This window comes from Dama dama, chromosome 21 (genome assembly GCF_033118175.1).
Source record: "Dama dama isolate Ldn47 chromosome 21, ASM3311817v1, whole genome shotgun sequence".
Classification (NCBI taxonomy): Eukaryota; Metazoa; Chordata; class Mammalia; order Artiodactyla; family Cervidae; genus Dama; species Dama dama.
In genome coordinates this window covers 42354375-42372636 of record NC_083701.1, presented here as the reverse complement: position 1 = coordinate 42372636, position 18262 = coordinate 42354375, and the positions used below count along the sequence as shown (strand labels likewise).

The following is an 18262-nucleotide window of genomic DNA, read 5'->3' as shown; positions in this document are numbered from 1 at the left end:
GAGACAGGGATGGAGGAAAATGGAAATGGCAAAGCTATTTCCAATGTTTAAAAAAGGATGGGGTTGTGAGCAGAGAGTACGTTCAAGAAGCAAGGCTTAGCACTAGGCATGCTGGCAGCCCAGTTAGGCTGCCCAGGGGCAAAGGCTTGACAATCACCAAGGGGAGTAAACATAGACATCTCCTGGATCCAAGCCTGGGTTCATGACATCACCCCACACCTTTAGTCCCTCCTCCAGCTCAAGTTCATAGCTCAGCAATTGCACAATTGGCAACAAATACAAAGAACAACTGGAAAGGGAAATTAGAATTTATTACTAGCTTCAGTTTTCTTTGGGGAAAATAATGTAGGTTTTTCTCATGTATGAGAGGAAGGCCCAGATTACAGGATGAATCCTGTTAGGACATGCAGACTGTGCAGCCGTAGGAGGTAGTCACTTCAGGTGGTTTCCTCTCCAGCTATGAAGGCGTGAATATCAAATGGCATTTGAGAGACCACAAAGCTTTGTATAAATGTTAGACCTCCAGGCTGTTGAGATGCATTCTAGAATATGAAGCCTCATAAATAGCTAGTTTGGAAACCCCTGCCCTGCTCCATGCTTCATCCCTGGTGTTCTACCCTTAGAGCTGGGTCAGCTTGACTCTTTGAACTTTGTGAAATTGTAAATATCCCTGGGAAGGGTGTTAACTTTTCTGCGTCATTGTGTGGTTGTGAAAGAAGAGAGCGGAACATGGCAGCTGATCTTAGTTCTAGTTACAGCTCTGCTGCTGGAGTTCTGTGACCACGGGCATGGCAACTCTTTCCATTTCCATGACCTCATCTGTACACACAGAGACTGAACTAGATCATCTCTAACGTTCCCTTCAGGTTCCACTTTCTATGAGTCAAGGAGGAAAGGCAGTGTGAGCAGGAACTTCAGAATGGGGATCTGAGTGAGCAAAGGGGATCCCACCCTCAGGGAAAAGGACACCAAATGTAAAGGCAGGCACCCAATGCCAGATTTTCTTATGCCATATTTGTGTCAAGGAAAACCCCTGGGGCTGTATATCTATCTAAATGATCCTAACAGTAATAAAAACTATTGTTAGAGCCTGTTCTGTCTTAGCTGTCTGTTAGCTCCTGTTGGCTGTCTTAGCTGTTCTGTCTGTTAGCTCCTGTTAGCTGTCTTAGCTGTTCTGTCTGTTAGCTCCTGTTGGCTGTCCTAGCTGTTCTGCCTGTTAGCTCCTGTTAGCTGTCCTAGTTGTTCTGTCTGTTAGCTCCTGTTGTCTTATTACCCTTTACCGTAAATACTCAGGGCTTCCCTGGTGGGTCTGACAGTGAGGAATCTGCCTGCAATGCAGGAGACCCAGGTTTGATCCCTGTGTCAGGAAAACCCCCTGGAGAAGGGAATGGCAACCCACTCCAGTATTCTTGCCTGGAGAATTCCACGGAGAGGGGACCCTGGTGGGCTGCAGTCCATGGGGTCACAAAGAGTCAGACAGAACTGAGCAACTAACACTTTTACTTTCACTTAAGTATTCATGATTGAGGAGAACTGCTGATAATGTGGGACCACAATACACGCATCCCTGAGTAGTTCTGCAGTGTTTTCTGAGTCCTAAGTCCTACAAACATCCTTGAGAATCAGCCAGTGCCAATCTGCCTCCATGGTGTGGTGGGATAGATGTGTTTGTACTTATCTAACTTATTAGCCTTACCTCATCTCAAGAACTTGCCAGATACAAAAGGTGACAATAGACCTGCGTTGGGATGGAACTAAACTTGAGGACAAACAGTTGAGAAGGTATGGAATACCCAGGTGGACGTGTCCAGCAGCTAATTGGAAACATGGGTCCAGGGGCGAGGAGAGACCTGGATTTTGGAGTTATTTATACACAAGGGGTAATTGGTGGCCATGATCTTCCAACCTTTTTTTAAAAAAAAAAAACAACATACTCACTGTGTATTTTATTTCCTTTAATCTACGGCATAAATTGGGGTTTCCCTGGTGGCTAAGGTGACAAAGAATCTGCTTGCAATGCAGAAAAGCTGGATTCAATCTCTGGGTTGGGAAGATCCCCTGGATGAGGGAATGGCAACCCACTCCAGTATTCCTACCTGGGAAATCCCAGGGACAGAAGAGTCTGGAGGGCTACAGTCCATGGGGTCGCAAAGTGTCAGATACAACCGAGTGACTAACACACATACACAGCATAAATTAGATGGCATGATACAGAACTTGAAAAATATTTGAAGGATTTTTGTGTGCCAAAGTCCTAAACGTAGCTGCTATTGCTAAGTCACTTCAGTCATGTCCGACTCTGTACGACCCCATAGATGGCAGCCCATCGGGCTCCCCTGTCCCTGGGATTCTCCAGGCAAGAACACTGGAGTGGGTTGCCATTTCCTTCTCCAATGCATGAAAGTGAAAAGTGAAAGTGAAGTAGCTCAGTTGTGTCCAACTCTTAGCGACCCCATGGACCGCAGCCTACCACGCTCCTCCATCCATGGGATTTTCCAGGCATGAGTACTGGAGTGGGGTGCCATTGCCTTCTCCCCTAAACATAGCTACTTCTGGTCAAATGGCTCAGGAGAGGGTTAGGGCTGAAATTAGGGTGTGTCTTGATGAGAACAGTTTTCAATTCTGATTGTGTTCTTCCCACAACATCTCCACTGGTAAAACAGGGAGAGCTCAGTCTGTCTCATTTCAGTTAAGACAGAGCTCCCTAGTCAGTAGGAGGTTTAGGGGAGTCTTCAGGGTCTGTGGGGTGGAGGTGCAGGGCTGAGAGGCAAGTAGGATGTGGGGAAGGGGGCTAGTGCTAGTGCGCATGTGCTCAATTGCATCTGACTCTTTGAGACCCCATGGATTGTAGCCCACCAGGCGCCTCTGTTCATAGGATTTGCCAGGCATGAATACTGGAATGGGTTCCAGGGATTGAACCCATGTTTCTTGCATCTCCAGCATTGGCAGACAGATTCTTTACCACTGTACCACCTGGGAAGCCTGTGGAGGTGGGGGACCTGGTACCAATTTCTGTTCACTCCTCAGAAAGGCTAGTGCTGGGACTTCTCCTCTTTCCTGGCCTTTCCCGTCCATCCCAGTAAGCTCAGGGTCTCCTTGCAAACAGGCTGGCGCTCTCTGGCTAGAGGAATCTTGCTGGCTTAAGAGACACGCGGAGATGATTAACTGGTAGTTTCTGACATGACCTGCTGACCTTCTTATGGGAACCTCTGTAGAGATGGTGACTTACTTTTTTTTTTCCTTAGTGTCTCTGGTGCCTATAACTTTCATAGTAATCATGACATTTGTGTTTATCATTAATATTCCAGCTGGAAACATCCTCTTTTCCCCCTCTTGTCCGTGCCATGGCCCATCTGTAGTTCAGGTTATCACCTTTCTCAGAAAACACTCTCCATAAAAGCCCAGTATTGGTGAGTTAGGCTGATGGTTTCCACACCCCTCTTCTCTGTTTTCTACTTCCTACTGCAGTTTTGGGGAAGATGATTTTATACCATAGATACCTCATTTGTCAATGCTGTCTTCTGAATCTCCCTCCTCATGTCCACTATCACAGACCTTGAATAACTGTTTTCATTCAGCCATTTAGCCCATTACTTCTTTGACCAGCGGGCTAAACCCAAGTATCTCTCAGACTCCTGTGCTGTCATTAACATGCTTCTTGTTTAACTCAAAACAGCTGTTCCTCCTCCGCCTCCCATCCCCAGTGTCTCCTCAGACAAACCTTGCTGACCCAGAAACTTTGGGAAAAAAAATATTTCTGGACAAGTGAGAGTTCTGGAAAGATAAGAATTTGCCTCTTTCAGTATGGAAACATCTTTAAGCTTAACCATTTGAATGGAAACTTTCTAGGCCGTAAAGCGTTTAACTTTTTCTTGATGTACTGGGATCATAACAGTAAACAAAGGTTTTGTACTCTGCTCCCATGCGATGGGGCCCTGAAGATCTTTTGGGATAAAACAGTCCTAGATTTCTGTGGTTCTGAAGTTATTTGATAACCTTTTAAAAAATTGAAGTGTAGTTGATTTGTAATGTTGTGTTTCAAGTGCACAGCAAAGTGATTGAAGGCTATTTTTTGTAAGCTATTATTTGTTGAAATTTTGTAATCTTTTAAATTGACTATCTCCATACTTTTTATCGGGTCATTAGCTACCGCTCCTCTTTATCAATATAACCTATTTTGAGACATTCTTTAATTCTAACTTTCAATGTTCACCTTGGTCATAGAATACCAGTGCACTCACACACACACACATACAAACTCAAGCATGTGTGTTTGCCTGTGTGTTAGAACTGTGTGCAAAGAATTGTGAGCAAGGACTTGAGAGTTTTTCTATGAGTAAACTGTGGAGATTGTGAGTCCTCTATTTTGATTTTCCAGAAGCCAGTTTTGTTAATGTTTTTGCTCATTCTAGTAATAAAAAGTTGAAAGACAAATCTTTTTGGACTTTGTTGAAAGGTTACTCCTAGATTTCTAGGGGCATCCTATCTTTCTAGAAACTTCTTCCTCAGTTTCATTCTTTGTTATAACTTTATTCTAGAGTAGGCAACTGTCACTAAAAAGAGATTCTTTTTGTGAGAAATTCTTCACTCCATTGTCCCAACTTCACATACAAACTATTTCACCCACTATCTTTAAAAATATTATCATGATGTTTTTAAACCATTGTCATTGAAAAAAAAAAAAATCCACAGGTGCAAAAACAAACTGCAACCATGAGAGCTAAATCTCTCTCTCCCTCCTTGTCCTCTTTGGCAGAATTCTGTGGAAAGCTGAGTAAATGAACAGGGCCGTTTGACAGAGTGAAACCCATATCAGCCCTATTGAGCAATGTCTTGAACGTAAGTCCTTTTCAACTAAACAGAGGTATATTTTCTTTTATATTGTTGACTTTGACCCTGTAGTTTAGCAAAGAACACTTGTGCAACATTTTCTGGATCAACTGATCATCTGCTCAGAGCAGGCATGCATGTTTCTCATCATTAAAGGGAAACCAAACCCATTGACCTAATCCTCCATTCTACTTTGTTTCTCTCCAGTCCTTCATACTATAGATTCTGAAATACTAATGAAGGGATGTGAAAGCAATGGGCTTCATTCTCACACCCAGCCCCAGTGGGAGCAGAGGCAGAGAGTGGGAAGATGAGAAATGTCCTCATTTTGCAAAACAAAGTGCTTCTCCAAGTTGCCTTTTTCCTGAACTATCTGCCTCTGCCACTCCCAAGGTGCTTGCTTAAAATACAGATTCCAGGGCCCATTCTACACTTACTCTACCAAAATTCCTAGAGGATGGGGCTTTGTGATTTGCATTTTAAATCAACCAGATGATGTCTTTGTTTTTTGTTGACCTACCAATTTCTATGTGTCTGACTCTCAAGTAAATACTACAAATAGTTAAGCTCAGTTAAATACTTAGAGAATACTAATCATCATTGAACTTTACTACTGTAGGTGTAATACTTTTCACTTATAAAACAGCATTTTAAAAAATTTTATTGAAGTATAGTTGATTTACAATATTGTATTAATTTCTTCCATACAGCAAAGTGATTCAGTTATATATATACATACACACGCACATTCTTTTTCACATTCTTCTCCATCATGGTTTGTCATCATAGGAAACTGAATATAGTTCCCTGTGCTATAGAGTAGGACCTTGTTGATTATCCATTTTATATGTAAAGTTTGCATCTATTAACCTCAAACTCCCAGTCCGTCCCTCCCCCACCCCCTCTCCACCTTGGCAAACACAAGTCTGTTCTCTGTGTCCATGAGTCTGTTTCTGTTTCATAGATAAGTTCATTTGTGTCATATTTTAGATTCTACATATAAGTGATATCATATGGTATTTATCTTTTTCTTTCTGACTCACTTCACTTAGTAGGATCATTGCTAGTTGCCTCCACGTTGCTGCAAATGGCATATTTTGTTCTTTTTTATGGCTGAGTAGTATTCCATTGTACTACATATGTACCTCATCTTCTTAATCCATTCATCTGTCGACATTTATGTTGTTTCCATGTCTTGTCCATTGTAAATAGTTACATAGCAGCATTTTTAACCATTCAAAGTGTTTTCTATATATAACCCTCTGAGGCAGGCAGGGGAGGTATTATTACCCCCATTTTAGAAATGTAATTGAGTCCCCTGCAGCTTAATGACTTGGGCAAACTGTGCTGGGACTTACTAGCCTGGAGTTAGTACTGGTGCTCAGATTTTCTAGCCTTATTTCACTGCACACTTGGTGTTATAAGGCCCAAGACACAGAGAAAGCTTATTAAAGTGTTCCTTAGAAATAGTGTTCTTGAGCTGAAATCAGCGCCTTCAGAGTGCCTCCAAGTGCTGTTGAGGGTGCTGTGCATTTGCTTCTAGAAGATGAAAGCCAAGACGGAGCCCTGGGCACTGAGGAGCAACAGGAATCTTCAAAACAACAACAAAAAATCTCATTCCTCTTTTGTTCGTCCCCTTCAATTTTCTGACCTTTTCCCTCCACTCCCTCTTTCTTGTAAAGACTCAAACTCTGAAATAATTATATGAAATTAAGTTGGTAAAAACTGGGCTTGTTTCCTTAAGATTGATGTGTTAACATTCGGGGCAGTTTTCTCAGGACTCAGGGAGACTATTATTTCTGAGCTTGGCTGCAGGAATCTTCCTCTTTCCCTGGGCAGGGTAGAATCTCCACCCACCCCTACCCCCTCAAAACCGTGTTTCTTCATTCCATGACCCTTCTCTCCACAACGCAGCCTGACTGGAGCAGAATGCGTGTAGAAGTGTTTTTAGGAGCCCAAGGTATCACTTAACACTAGTCGGAACTACCTCCTGTGAAGAGAGAGTGAGACTGAATTCTAACAGAGGGTTTCTTTGCACTATGTTGGATGTTAAGTTTTGAGTCTTCAGGATGGCAAGCCCCAGACTCTGGGAGTCTGGAGGAGGTGAGGAAAATACCAGCTCTATATCAAGAGATAAGCAAGCGAGTTGGTTGTTAGCCAAAAGAAAAGTTTTCATGCAAAATGTATCATTATGCAAAAAAGTAGTAACAGGGTTTCCCTGGTGGTCCAGTGGCTAGGACTCTGGGCTCCCAATGCAGGGGGCCAGGGTTTGATCCCTGGTCAAGAAACTAGAATTCATGTGCTGCAACAAAATTCGAAGATCCTGCAGGTAGCAGCCAAATAAAGTATAAAAACAAAAAAGTAATAACAGTTAAAAAAAAAAAGAGCAACCCTCCCCATCACTGTGTGAAGTAAAATTAACAAAAGATGGAAAGATCCCTGCTCTTCTTTGCATTGGAAAATGTCTTGGGTGCTCAGTGCTGAATCCCCAAGTTCCTGAGGCCGCCCTGGAGGAGGGGGTGGGGGTCAGGTTTAGGAGGTGCCAGCCCGCCGTGACACATCGTCCTAATGATGACTCCTTTGTAAACTCCTTCCCTTTCGCTTCACAGGACTTGTAAAAGGCACCCGCAAACCTCTGCCTTCCTGTGCCTCCCTGCCCTGAGGTAGAAATTCTCTTCTTGCAGGAAGTGGCAGAGCAAAGTTCAAAGCTTTCTCCATCAAAAGAAAGTGCGCCTGATCTAGTGTAACATGATTACGTGACAATTGGCACACCCCCCCCCCCCCCAAAAAAAAAAGCCAGGCCTACTACTGGATTGTGCTGGCTCCTTGCAATCTTCACCTTTCTAAGAGCTGTTTATCACTTCCCTGTTCAGGATAAAGATGCACTCCCCCAAACTGAACACCACTTAGGGTCTGACCCCTGGAGGAGGGCATGGCAGCACACTCCAGTATTCTTGCCTGGAGAATCGCATGGACAGGGAAGCCTGGAGGGTTACAGTCCATGGGGTGCAAAGAGTCCCACATGACTGAAGCAACTTAGTATGCATGCAGGCAGGGTCAAAGCAACTGGTAGCTTTGGGCTGTCTGGGGATGGAGAGTTATGAAGAGGTGGCGATGAGATGTCCCCACCAGATGCAGAGGTGAAGAGATGAGCTTATAGGAGAGAGGACAAAAAAAAAAAGCGTGGATCTGCAGACCCAGAGGCAGGCTCTGAGCTCCCGCGATTTTCTCTGCGAGGAGAGACCTCTATGACTGCGAGGTTTCTTTCCTTGCTATAAAACAAGCCCAGTTCAACCGATGTTAAAAGAGGGTTAAAGGGGGCCATAAGTCTTTCTGGGCATTGAAGATCCACGGAAAACTCAGCCTGATGTCTTTTACATCTGTTTCAGGTTCTCGGCCTCATCGGACTCAACTGCCTTTTCTGCAGCGATAACTCACGAGCCCCATTCAACCCGCTGAGTGGCGGGTATAGGGTGTCACACCCCTCGGCGCCCCGAGGATGAGGGGTGAGCGTCCGGGCAGCCGCCAAGCTCCTGAGGCTGGCCCAGTGACACCGTGTAAGTCTACACCCCGGGGCGGTGGAGAGGAGGCGGCGGGACTGACGGCGTCAATGCGCAGCGCGCGCACAGCCGGCAGAGGGGAGCCTGGGCGGGTGGGAGCGCGCTGGCTGAGGCTGGTCACACGGAGATTGAGTTTCAGCTGAATTAGATCAGAGCTGTGGGAAACAGCACCTCCTTCACACACACAGCCGGTCTCCTCGGAAGGCGTGGGAGGGCGGCTGGGGAGACGGAGGCAGGCAGCTGCGCTGAGGTCCCAAGTACAGCCGAGCAGCCCTCAGGGACCTTACTTACTGTCCCCCTCTCCCCAGCGCGGGGGGAGACGGGCGGCGGGTGGGGGGTGGCTTTAGGCCGAGAGGCTCCGGGATGTCAGGGAGAGATGGGGCGCTCAGCGCTGAGAACACAGCGTGGGGTGGGAGTGAGTCTGTGAGTGTCTTTGCAGGACAACGGCGTGATGATGGAAGTATGGGAACGGCGCGGTACTTTGAGGTCCACAGCTGCATGAGGCAAACTGCAGAAGGGATTTCGGTGCCTTTAACGCGGTACCTTTCGGGTTTTGATGTTTTATAGCATTTCACTAACATGCAACCTGAGCTTTCATGCATACCATAGCTGTGTTCGCTGTTACCCACCGGTCCTCTAATCTCCTGTCTCTGCTTAATAGCCTAACACCATTTCAGTGCCCCAGAATACCAGCTTTTTTAGGAGAGGCATTGAAGAGATGGAAGATGGGGGGAAGTTTTCAAATTAAAACGGGGACACTTGCAGTCCGATTAAAAAGGGCAAGAAGTCAGCGGCTTTGAAATCCACCCCCGTCTGGAGGGTTGGGAAGAGCCACTCTAGGAGACACTGGAAACACACTTGTTCTACACTGGCACCAGAGTGGCTTTCTCCGGGGCAGGGAGCGCCTGGCACTCGGTCCAGGACGTTTGAATCAGGGAGCCTTCAAACGATCCTTTTTTCTTTTCCTGTCACTCAACAAGAGGCTGGAGGCAAAAAATGCGTCCAGCAACTTCCCCTGAACAAAGCAGAAAACAGCACGAGGCTGCCCAGAGCTCCCTAACTTTTGGTTGGCGTGTCAATTTCAAGCTCACTGCGGCTGATGAGAAAAGGACCTCGCTCGCTGAAGATGCCACGTTTGTTACCACCCAGGGTGCTGTGCTTAGTTGCTGAGTCGCGTCTGACTCTTTGCGACCCGCAGGGTGCCCCTCCCACCCCCACCCCGGCATGATGCCCTTTTTCTTAGATGGAGAATTTTCTGGACTGTACACAACGTGTGGGACTGAGGAAACCAACCAGGCTGCTCCCAGGGGATGGCTTGTCACCCCTCAGTAAAGACACCCAGAGCAGAGACTGCTCTGACTCAACGTTTGAATTCTCAGGCAGTTGCCGCTTTCCTGGATTTCTTGCGATTCACAAACAGAGGCGATTCAAACCCTAGCAAGAACTCAGGTGTTGTTTTGAATTCTCCTAGCTTAGGAGGATGCCAAAAAGGGCATAGGGAAAGTTTGCAGGGGGTCTGTGAGTCATCCATGATTAAAAATGTGTATGTAAAATTGCTATATGACTTCCCCTGTCCCTGGGAAGAGAGTTCTTACATCTTCAACAGATTTTCAGGAGCCCAAGACTCTCTCTGATTTAAGAACTACTGGTTTTAGTTTTTACATTTTATTTATTTATTGGTTACGCTTCATTGCTGCCTTCATTGCAGCCTGTGGTCCTTCTCCAGTAGGGACTACTCTCTCTTTCTCATCAGGGACTACTGTCTAGGTGCAGTGCCTGACCTGCTCATTGCGGCGGCTTCACTTGCAGAGCACAGGCTCTAGGCACTCGGGCTTCAGTAGTTGTGGCATGCAGGTTCAGTAGTTGTGGGGCATGATCTTGGCTCCTCTGCAGCATGTGCAGTCTTCCCGGATCAGGGATCAAACTCGTGTCCCCTGAGTTGGCAGACAGATTCTTTTCCACTGCAACAGCAGGGAAGTCTAGAACCACTGTTTTATATTGGAGATTTTCCCAAAGGAAATTGCAGTTGGTTGGAGGGGGACATTAGCCTCCCTCGGTCATAGGTTCTACAAAGTAAAATATTTTGTGTCACAGTGGAGGCTGGCTGTTTGTTTCATGTAATTCAAGGGAAACAGAAACTGAGGGCGCACACAAGCAGAGTGTCCGTCCACAGAGTCACTGCTGATGTGAGTACGCTGAGTGTGGGGTATGCCTATCCCTGGGATGGATCTGGGCATTTGACACCCTGATCCCAGAAGTTGTGGCAGTGTTCTGGGAGGATTATATTATTGAAGAGAGAAAACGTAAATGAGAACCTTAAAGAGCTTACAGTCTAGTCCAAACTTGCTAAACCTCTTAGAAAAGGAAGTTAGATAAATACAGAGTGAGATTGGATCCATCCCATGGAAAGAATGTGCCCTGGCCTGTGGTGGTACAAACCTCTTTCTGTCAGGGCAGGGAAGGGTTCCTGGGGGAAGAGGTGGTTGTCATAAAATGTCTTGAAAAATAACAAAGATACCACAGTCCTCTGTTTGGAGTTCCAAATTTGATGTTTAGCTGAACACTGTAGACATGTTTTGCCTTAAGAAAAGCCAAATTTTAGGGACTTTCCTAGTGGTGCAGTGGATAAGAATCTGCCTACCAATGCAGGGCACATGGGTTCGATCCCTGGTCTGGGAAGATCCCACATGCCGTGGAGCAAATAATACCATGTGACCCAACTACTGAAGCCCGTGCTCTGCAACAATAGAAGCCACCACAGTGAGAAGCCTTTGCCCTGCAATGAAGAGCAGCCCCCACCCAGTGCAAGCAGAGGAAGCCCACATGCAGGAACGAAAACCCAATGCAACCAAAAATAAATAAAATTTAAAAAAAGGAAAAGCCAATATTTATAAATAAGCTGATTTCCAGAAGCAGACAAATTGGGGATGGTGATAATTTACATCAAATAATAGCTATTCTTGATGTCAGATTCCTATGAATGAAATTTTACATATTGTATTTCAAGTAACCTTATGATAACTCCATGGAGAGGTGCTTGTTTTCCCATTTATCAGATAAGGCTTAGGAAGCTTAAAAAACTTCTTTGCTGTTACTTCTCAACTGAGTGGCAGAGAGACCAAGGCTGAAAGCTAGATGAGACTGTCTCCAAAGGCCATTTGTTAAAGTCTCCACCAGGTAGCTCTTCAGCCCAGTAGGATCTGTTGCTTTGCTCAAAATGTCAAGACTCCAAATTCATCTTATAGATGACTTGATTTTCAAACATCCAGGAAAAAAAGAAATGGCTATTAACCCAGTGCCTGCCATCTCCCTGATACTATGCCAGGAGACACAAGTCTCTCATTTTGTAAAAAATGAAATTTGACAAAAAATTTAATTCTTGTGGAATATTTTCAAAATACATTTATCAAAGTCAGTTCTATACAGGCAAATTGTCTCTCACTAAAAAAAATCACAGACTGGTCAAAACTTTCCTAGGGCAGAGAGTGGATGGCACTATTTTATACTCTGTGCCTGGTAGAGTATCTGCCATAGCTCAGTAAGTAATTACTGAATGAATAAGCAAATATTTAATACAAGGATGAACTATTTTGAGAACAGTGATTAAGAAGTTTTATTCCTTAAAATGGAAGCAGGAGGGCTACCCTGGGGGTCCAGTGGTTAAGAATCTGCCTGCCAATGCAGAGGACATGGGTTCGATCACTGGTCCTGGAAGATTCCACATGCCGCTGGGAAGATTCCGCAAGCCTATGCACCACAACTAAGGAGCCCATATGCCCTAGAGCCCTTGCTCAGCAACAAGAGAAGCCACTGCAATGAGAAGCCCATGGACCACAACTAGACAGTAACCCCTGCTCCCAGCAAACTAGAGGAAGCCCAAGCACAGCCATAACTAATAAATAAAAATTAAAAAAATAGAAGTCGGACACAGGCACTGGCCATGAAGACATGGGCATAGTTCATTATACACCAAAAGTGAACTTGTTTGCAGAAAACTAAGAATAGTGAGAGAGAAAATGAGCTGTGGAGAGCTCAATTTTGCAACTTGAAAAACTATACTTTGCTTTTCTATTGTTTGTTTCTATTCAGATTGAGGAAATGAAAAGCTCCTGCTAGTTGAAACTTCTACCCTGATTAAAAATAATACCTACCCTTTTCAGAGATCTTAACCAACAAGTCTTGTGATTTATTTTCATGACAGCACTGGGATCTATATGATTTCAAGCATAATCTCTACCTTCTCCCCTCTCTCAGCATGTGTGTGTATGTTTGATAAATACTGACATGTCAGGGATCTTCGGTATTGGGGAATTAACTTCTAATTTTTTGGTTGGGAGTGCAAATAGTTAATAAAAATATAATGCTGTTGGTGAACCAGAGCTTGAAAGAATGAACCAGTTTTGAGGCCAGCAATCATGGGCTTGAATTGCAGCTTAAGAAAGGTCATTTCTGTTGAAACGTATCCGGAAGCAAGTGCTACCAAGTGGAACTATGCCTTTTCCAGACTTGAATATATGCTTAAAGCTGTGGATAACCATCCCTCTTGCGAAATGCGGGGATTCAAGCACTTAGAGACAGAACGTAGATGCTATCTTAAGACTGTTTGCAGGTCTCTGGTGTGGTCAGAGTTCATGGAAGGTAAAGTGGTATGAAAAGTTAGCTGCCTTTACACAGAGAGGCCCAGGCAGGACAAATCCAAGGAGGAACACACCGAGACACATAGTAATCAAGCTAACAAAAATTAAAGGCAGAGATAAAATATTAAAAACAACAAGAGAAAAATGACAAATAACCTCCAAGAGAACTCCCATCAGGCTATCAGCTGATTTCTCAACAGAAACTCTCCAAGCCAGAAGGGAAGGGCATGATATATTTAAAGTGATGAAAGGAAAGAACCTACAACCAAGAATACTTTACCCAGCACAGCTCTCATTGGGATTTGATGGAGAAAGCAAAAGCTTTCTAGAGACACAAAAGTTAAGAAAATTGAGCACCACCAAACCAGCTTTACAACAAATGCTAAGGGAACTTCTCTAGGCAGGAAATACAAGAGAAGGAAAAGACCTGCAGAAAACAAATCCCAAACAATTAAGAAAATGGCAATAGGATCATACATATCAATAATTACCATAAGTGTAAATAGATTAAATGCATCAACCAAAAGACATAGACTGACTGGGTGGATGAAAACATGTGCATGGACGCACTTCCACTTACCACATCGTTCTGCTGGACCCCTTAAATTTTATGTAATTATTTTATATTTTTAAGTTAATCATGTTCCCATTATGGCTCGCAATTGTAATTATCTTTTCTTTTTTTTGGTCTGGCTATTGATTGTGAAAACTGATAAACATCTTTTACTATTGTGATTATGTAGCTATTATTCACTTAATACCACTGTCATGATTGGTCAACAGAAAAATAATAGAACTCTGCATCACCAAAACTATGATTTAATAGAAAAACCTGTAATTACTTTTTAAAATCCAGATGCATATCAAAATTATCTTGGAACTTTTTGAAAAGTACAAATGCCCAGGTATTGCTTTTTCTCACCAGAGCTCCAGATATATTTCTAATGAGTAGTTGTGTTTACAAACAACTGGATTATATGATGATCTTTTACTTTAATCTAGTTTCACTTTTTCTGTTTCATATTGAGTGCTCCCATTTCATTTAGTTTCAGTTCAGTTCAGTTCACTCAGTTGTGTCCAACTCTTTGCGACCCCATGGACTGCAGCACACCACGCCTCCCTGTCCATCACCAACTCCCGGAGTTTACTCAAACACATGTCCATTGAGTCGGTCATGCCATCCAACCATCGCATCCTCTGTCATCCCCTTCTTCTCCTGCCTTCAATCTTTCCCAGCATCAGGGTCTTTTCAAATGAGTCAGTTCTTTGTGTCAGGTGGTTAAAGTCTTGGAGTTTCAGCCTCAGCATCAGTCCTTCCAATGAATATTCAGGACTGATTTCCTTTAGGATGGACTGGTTGGATCTCCTTGCAGTCCAAGGGACTCTCAAGAGTCTTCTCCAACACCACAGTTCCAAAGCATCAATTCTTCAGTGCTCAGCTTTCTTTATAGTCCAACTCTCACATCCATACATGACTATTGGAAAAACCGTAGGTTTGACTAGACAGACCTTTGTTGGCAAAGTAATGTCTCTGCTTTTTAATATGCTGTCTAGGTTGGTCATAACTTTTCTTCCATTTAGTTATGTTTCTTCATTTAGTTTATGTTTTCCAATTTCTCCATCTTTTTCTTTTTTTTGATGTTCTTTCACAAGACTTTATCAAGCACAGTAGAAAAGTTTTTGTACACATACATATAAATAATGTGTATAGTACCTGTATTTAAGAAGTCTTATGAATCTTTGTCTAACTAAAAAGTTTATGATATTTTGATTCCACTTGTTTGACTTAGTATGAATAGAATGCTATATTTCTAATTTTAAGAATAGATATGCAACAAGCAACAAGAGTGTACTGTATAGCACAGGGAGCTATATCTTGTTATAACTGTATAACACAGGGAACTGTATCTTGTAATAACCTATAATGTAATGATGTAATAATAATGTAATAATCTATAATGGAAAATAATTTCAAAAATAATATGTGTATATGTATAACTGAATCACCTTGCTGTGTACCTGAAACATTGTAAGTCAACTATACTTCAACAGAATATATATATTAAGGAAGAAAAAAGTTAGCTGCTTCCGGTTTTTAGCTCAATCTCTGCTTGCCTATATCTCTTCAGGCCAATAACAGAGCATGGTAGAGTCTGGAGGAGGCAATGCAACAGGGAAGAAACTTGTATTCTATTACAGATTAATCACTAAAGAAATGTTGCCTGTAACCCTAAATTATAGGTGATAGTGCATCTCTGGCTACGCTGCCTCCCAGGTAACAACCGTCAAGCTTTGTTTAGCTCACAGGAAACATCCTGACTAGGCTCACCTGTGAATAACGCCAAGAAGGAAGAAATTAAGTATCCCTTCCCGAGTCTGACTAGAACCAGCAAATATTTGATTTTACTGCCTCCCCTTTTAGTATAAAAGATGTCTGAATTCTAACTCAGGCAAATGGTTCTTTGGGACTCTAGTCCAGCATCTTCTCGGTCTGCTGGCTTTCTGAATAAAATCAGTATCCCTCCTTGCCCCAACAGCTCTTCTCTTGTTTTATTGGCCTGTCACGTGGCGAGCAGTAGGAGCTTGGACTCAGTAACAGTATAATGATCAGATTCAGGGCTCTTCAAGAAGCTTATCTCGGGCTTCCTTGGTGGTCCAGTGGTGAAGAATTTGCCTTGCAATGCAAGGACATCAGTTCGATCCCTGGTCCGGCAAGATCCCATAGGCCATGGAGCAACTGAACCCGGTGCCGTGACTACTGAGCCCTCACTCTAGAACCCAGGAACTGCACCTACAAAACCCACTCAAGGTAACTACTGACGCCTATGCACCTGGAACTTGGGCGCCGCAACAAGAGAAGCCGCTGTAATGTAAAGCCCAGGCACCACAACAAAAAGTAACTCCTGCTGGCCACAACTAGAGAAAGCCCTCCTGCAGCAACAAAGGCACAGCACAGCCAAAAAGTAAATAAATAAAAGAAATAAATCTTGCTCCCCTAGTGGTTCAGCTGGTAAAGAATTCTCCTGCAGTGCCAGAGACCTGGGTTTAATCCCTGGGTTGGGAAGATCACCTAGAGAAGGGAACAGCTACCCACCCCAGTAATCTGGCCTGGAGAATTCCATGGACTGTATAGTCCATGGGGTCACAAAGAGTCAGACGTGACTGAGCAACTTTCACTTTAAAAAAGTTTATCTTATTGCCTGCTCCACAGGATACAAGTACATATTTCGATGAGGTTTTTCCAAGGATTGAGCCATCTTTCTTTCCCCTTCCTTCCTCTCTTTCTTCTATTCACTTACTAAATCTTTTGTTCTTTTAACACACATTGATTGATCCTCTCCTGTCACCTCATCTGGTGTGATGGAACATACAAGTAAGCACTCCAAGTCCAGGGGGCAGTATAAGGTTAGTTATGCACAGCTATTGGTTGAATAGGGCAGAGGAGCACCCAACCATTGGCAGTCAGGAACAAGGAGGATTTTTCCAGAGGACTGAGCTTTGATGAGCTTTGATGAGCACAAGAAAAGATTTTTAGGAACAAAAGAGATGGTAAGACTCTCCAGACTGATGGTATGCCATGTGTAAAAGCTTGGAGGGGTTGGGGAGAGGGCAGGCAAGGGAAATTGTGGCAGATGTTGAGGGCAGATGTCATCCTACCAGGACCCTGAGCTGTGTATGGAGCCCTGATGGGAGATGATGTCAGATATGGGTAAGATTTGCTAACATCTACTAAGCACCTGCTCTTTTCTATGCATTGTTCTAACAGCTTTCTTTACTGACTTAGTTCATCATTACAACAGCCCCATGAGATAGGTATTAACATGTCCCCTATTTTACAGATTCGCAGGGAGATCAAGTATCTGTCCCAAGAGCACACAGCTAGAGAGAAGCCAGGATTCACCCCAGACAGTTTGACTCCAGAGCCTGTAGTCTTAATGGCTATGCCAGGCTGCTGCTCTGATAGCCTCAGGTTTGCCTTGACAAGTGGCCAGGGAGAGGCTCTTTCCTACCCACCGGTCCAGGTTAAAGTGGAAGTTACCATGCATGTGGATACCAGTTTTTCCTTCCTTAGATCAAAGTTGCTCATGCTGTTTTAATATCAAAATATCAATGCTGAGGATAGGGACCATGTCTGTTTTATTCATCAATGCAAGTTCAGTATCAAGCACAGCACCTGTTACACAGTAAGTACTTATGGGATAAACAATTAATTCATTGATTTTTACCTATTAACCTTATGATGAAGAAGTGAATATAGACTTCTTCAGTGTAATATTTCTTTTCTTAATTAATTTAACAAAAGCAAAGCATTGCACTAAAACATTGTCACATATCATATATACAGTTGGAATTCTGTGACACAGTCAGCCCCAAGACAAAGCTTACAGAGATTAGTTTCTTCCAAAAGTATTAATCAATTGCGTGTGTGTGTTCCACTTGTGTCATAATTATTTCTCTTTATTTAATATGGGCATTCTTCAATTTGGGGCTCCCATGTGGCTCAGTGATAAAGAATCCACCTGCAATGCAGGAGACATGGATTCGATCCCTAGATCTAGAAGATCCCTGGGAGAAGGAAAATCCCACTAGATCCCACTCTAGTATTCTTGCTTGGAGAATTCCATGGACAAAGGAGACTTGTGGGCTATAGTCCATGGTGTCACAAAGAGTTGGACATGACTTAGGGACTAAACAACATCAACAATTGCAATTCTTCAATTTGCAGATTATCCAAGCTTCCCACTGTCCTCCCAGTTAACATAAATCCAAAGATGTGCCAAAGATGAATCTATGATACTTCTTTTGATGACGATCAACAGTTGACTATATTAAACTTTAGAGCTGCAAAATATTGGGTAAGTAATACAATTAGGTTATACCATGGTCCAAGAATGGAACTTACTTAGCGACATTAATGCATTGATTGCTTCCAGTATATTTCAGTGTTTTCAATGAAGTGGCTCTTTCCTTTGCAAGAAAAAAAAGAGCATGGTAGAAATAGAGATGTGTGCTTTTGGTTTGGTCAGCAAGGAAGGCAAGGCCTTATGTGCTCTGTCCGTCAACACTGATAAGCTGTGACATCAGGAGGCGAGGAGGGTCTCCAGCTGTTCCACCTACGCTGGGTCCCAAGCGCCATCATCCCCCACAGGAAGCTGAGGAAGCCCAAACAGAGAAAGAGGAGTGCTGTGAATACACAATCTTCTCCTCAACTGGAGTTTTAGAAATTGGGACCCA

General features: G+C 43.6%; 1 long non-coding RNA gene across 1 annotated transcript; it reads left to right on the top strand.

The window, feature by feature from the left end:
- The first annotated feature begins 4773 nt into the window (after positions 1-4773).
- LOC133042322 (uncharacterized) lies at positions 4774-17876 on the top strand. Its single transcript, XR_009689470.1, has 3 exons — positions 4774-4839; positions 8220-8387; positions 17754-17876. It is a non-coding gene; the product is annotated as an uncharacterized LOC133042322 (long non-coding RNA).
- Positions 17877-18262: the final 386 nt, after the last annotated feature.